Genomic DNA, 4,666 nt, shown 5'->3' on the forward strand with positions numbered 1-4,666 from the left:
CTGTAATCCTAGTACTTTGGGAGGTTGAGGCGGATGGATCATGAGGCCAAGAGATCAAGACTATCCTGGCCAACATGGTGAAACCCTGTCTCTACTAAAATTACAAAAAGCTGGGCATGGTGGTATGTGCCCGTAGTCCCAGCTACTTGGGAGGCTGAGGCAGGAGGATTGCTTGAACCTGGGAAGTGGAGGTTGCAGTGAGCTGAGATCACACCACTGCACTCCAGCCTGGCGACAGAGTGAGACTCCGTCCAAAAGAAAAAAAAAAAGGCCAACTGGAAAAATGGGAATCAACCAAATGTCTACCAAGAGGTGAATGGTTAAATTGAAATAAACTATAGCCAGCTGGGTGCCATGGTGCATGCCTGTAATCCCAGCACTTCGGGAGGCCGAGATGGGCTAATCACTTTAGGCCAGGAGTTTGAGACCACCCTGGCCAACATGGCAAAATCCCATCTCTACCAAAAATAAAAAAAAATTAGACAGGCGTGGTAGCACATGCCTGTGGTCCCAGCTACTTGGGAGGTTAAGGTGGGAGAATCACTTAAGCCCAGGAGGCAGAGGTTGCAGTGAGCCTAGATCACGCCACTGCCCTCCAGCATGGGTGAGAACGAAACCCTGTGTCAAAAATAAATAAACAAACAAACAAACAATGCCACATCCTATCCACACAATGGAATAAAAATGCAACCCTGGCCAGGCGTGGTGACTCACGCCTGTAATCCTAGCACTTTGAGAGGCTGAGGCAGGTGGACTGCCTAAGCTCAGGGGTTCGAGACCAGCCTGGGCAACACGGTGAAACCCTGTGTCTACTAAAATACAAAAAATTAGCCGGCGTGGTGGTGTGTGCCTGTAGTCCCAGCTACTCGGGAGGCTGAGGCAGAAGAATTACTTAAACCTGGGAAGTGGAGGTTGCACACTGAGCTGAGATCACACCACTGCACTCCAGCCTGGGCGACAGAACGAGACTCCGGCTCCAAAAAAAAAAATTATCATAATGCAACCCTAAATACAAGTGAGTCAGCTAGCTGCTAGCTGTGTCCAGTTATCTCTAAGATAAACTGATAAACTTAGCCAAATTCTAAGTGATCTGCCCGCCTCAACCTCCCAAAGTGCTGAGATTACAGGTGTGAGCCAACACGCCAAACGGTATAGTGTGCTACCTTTTGTCAAGGGCAGGAGGTAGGGCAGAGTAAACATGATCTTATTTGTTTCTTTTGGCACAGAGAAACCTCAGAAAGTTACATTAAAAAACTAATAAAAGTAGTGGCTGGGCGTGGTGGGTCACACCTGTAATCCCAGCACTTTAGGATGCTGAGGAGGGTGGATCACCTGGGGTTAGGAGTTCCAGACCAGCCTGGCCAACATAGTAAAACCCTGGCTCTACTGAAAATACAAAAAAATAGCTGAGTGTGGTGACGGGCGCCTGTAGTCCCAGCTACTCGGGAGGCTGAAGCAGGAGAATGGCGTAAACCCGGGAGGCGGAGCTTGCAGTGAGCCGAGATCCAGCCACTGCACTCCAGCCTGGGCGACAGAGCGAGACTCCATCTCAAAAAAAAAAAAAAGTGTTTTACACCAGGTAAATGTGTTTCCTATTTAAAAATTAAAGGAAAAGTAACGAGGCAGGAGAGTTTGGTTTGATCCTAGCAACTCAATGTGGTCCATGAACCGACAACATCGGTACCTCCTAGGATCTTACTAGAAATGCAGAATCCTGGCAGGGTGCTGTGGCTCACGCCTGTAATGCCAGTACTTTGGGAGGCCAAGGCGGGTGGATCATTTGAGATTAGGAGAACGAGACCAGCCTGGTCAACGTTATGAAACCCTGTCTCCACTAAAAATACACAAATGAGCTGGGCATGATGGTGGGTGCCTGTAATCCCAGCTACTCGGGAGGCTGAGGCAGGAGAATAGCTTGAGCCGGGGAGGTGAAGATTGCAGTGAGCAGAGATTGCACCACTGCACTCCAGCCTTAGGGACAGAGCGAGACTCTGTCTCAAAAACAAACAAACAAAAAGAAATGCAGAATCTAGGGCCTCATCCCAGACCTTGGGCAACCTCTCTGAGCCTCAGTTTGTTCATCTGCAAAATGGGCTATTGAGGTCATTTTGAGATTCAGTGAGCAGATGAACTACCCAGCAGAAAATCTGTGTTTGAACAAGGTCCCCATAGGATTCAGGTGCATGATAACATTGGAGAAGCTCTGTCCTAAAGTCAGTGGCTATCAGAATGCTGTATGGGATTCTGAGCAGGCAAGGCTTCGTAGTAACAGCTATGTTTTAAGAATGTTCATCTAACAACTGGATGGATGATGTATGGGAAGGAGAGCGCACAGGCTGAGGGGCTAATTGATGGGTTAACTGGTTAGCTAGTTGGTTAATTGATAAAAGCAGGAGGGGACAGGGGCCAGGACGTGTGTGCTGGTGGTGAAAACAGAGCAGAGTTGTTAGTTTGTGGGACATTTCCTAGGAAGAAAGGAAGGGTGGCCGGGCACGGTGGCTCATGCCTGGAATCCCAGCGCTTTGGGAGGCCAAGGTGGGTGGATTACCTGAGGTCAAGAGTTTGAGACCAGCCTGGCCAACATGACGAAACTCTATTTCTACTAAAAATACAAAAACTAGCTGGGCATAGTGGAACATGCTTGTAATCCCAGCTACTCGGGAGGCTGAGGCATAATAATCACAGGAACCCAGGAGGCAGAAGTTGCAGGGAGCTGAGATCGCACCACTGCACTCCAGCCTCGGTGACCGAGTGAGACTCTGTCTCAAAAAAAAAAAAAAAAAAAAAAAAAAAAAGAGGCTGAGAGCGGTGGCTCATGCCTATAATCCCAACACTTTGGGAGGCCAAGGCGGGTGGATCACCTGAGGTCAGGAGTTGGAGACCAGTCTGGCCAACATGGTGAAACCGCATCTCTACTAAAAATACAAAAATTAGCCGGGTGTGATAGCACATGCTTGTAATCCCAGCTACTCTGGAGGCTGAGGCAGGAGAATCGCTTGAACCCAGGACAATAAGGTTGCAGTGAGCCGGGATCATGCCACTGCACTCCAGCCTGGGTGACAGAGTGAGACTCCATCTCAAAAAAAAAAAAAAAAAGAAAGAAAGAAAAAAAAAGGCTGGACGCGGTGGCTCACGCCTGTAATCACAGCACTTTGGAAGGCTGAGGCAGGCGGATCACCTAAGGTCAGGAGTTTGAGACCAACCTGACCAACATGGAGAAACCCCGTCTCTACTAAAAGTACAAAATTAGCCAGATGTGGTAGTGGGCGCCTGTAATCACAACTATTCAGGAGGCTGAGGTAGGAGACTAGCTTGAACTCAGGAGGCAGAGGTTGTGGTGAGTCAAGATCGTGCCATTGCACTCCAGCCTGGGCAACAAGAGGAAACTCTGTCTCAAAAAAAAAAAAAAAAGAAAGAAAGAAAAGGCTTGGCATATAGGGGGAGAGCTTCTGAGTCAGCTTCTTTATTTGTAGCATGAGAGCAATAACACTGTCCCCTCTTGGGCTTGTCCATAGGGGTGGGAGGAGGAGTCTCTAGAAGGTCCAGGTTCAGCAGTGCGCAGTTCCACCAAACCTGCCAGTTTCATCCCATCAGCCTGGCAGCTTTTGACGCTGAGCTCCCTGGGGCAGGGGCAGGGCCTCATCCTCTGTCCAGCTCAGCACTCTATACTGTTGATACTCAGCCTCCACTCCGTCATCTAATAACCACACCTCACACCTGTCCCCCAGGAACAGAAGCAGCTAAATCACAGGCTCCCCTCGAAACAGACAAAAGCCCAATGCTATCATTACATTTCTGCTCAGTGATTACTCAGTAACCTCCTGAGAGCCAACTTCACGGGGCAGCTCTGGAATGCAGGGTGGGATTGGGGGCCCGTAGTTGCAGTCTCCCCAGAGACCCAAACAGGTCTTTGTCAAGTCTTGTTTTTTTTTTTTTGAGACAGAGTTTCACTCTCGTTGCCCCCAGGCTGGAGTGCAATGGCTTGATCTGGGCTCACCACAACTTCTGCCTCCTGGGTTCAAGCGATTTTCCTGCCTCAGCCTCCCAAGTAGCTGGAACTACAGGCATGTGCCACCATGCCCAGCTAATTTTGTATTTTTAGTAGAGACGGGGTTTCTCCATGTTGGTCAGGCTGGTCTCACACTCCCAACCTCAGGTGATCTGCCCACCTCGGCCTCCCAAAGTGTTGGGATTACAGACGTGAACCACTGTGCCTGGCCAAGTCTGTGGTCTTTCCTCCCACAATGCCAAGGGGTCCAGGCTGGGAGAATGGATTCTTGAGTAGGAGAAGGACAGGCCAAAACATCCCGAGGGTCACCTTAGTCCCCATGCTGGGTCTCTGTGGCTAGCTCTTCAGAGGCTCAATCAGAATTTTCAAATCCCAGATAATGAGGGGATGCAGATCATCCTGCCAGGCCTTTTGTTTCTGGACAGAAGACACCTTATCACAGATCAGCTCCTGAGGCTGTTTCTTTTTTTTTTTTTGAGACGGAGTCTCGCTCTGTCGCCCAGGCTGGAGTGCAGTGGCCGGATCTCAGCTCACTGCAAGCTCCGCCTCCCGGGTTTACGCCATTCTCCTGCCTCAGCCTCCCGAGTAGCTGGGACTACAGGCGCCCACCACCTCGCCCGGCTAGTTTTTTTTTTTTTTTGTATTTTTTAGTAGAGA

The sequence above is a fragment of the Theropithecus gelada genome, chromosome 4 (assembly GCF_003255815.1).
Source record: "Theropithecus gelada isolate Dixy chromosome 4, Tgel_1.0, whole genome shotgun sequence".
In the NCBI taxonomy this organism is placed as follows: Eukaryota; Metazoa; Chordata; class Mammalia; order Primates; family Cercopithecidae; genus Theropithecus; species Theropithecus gelada.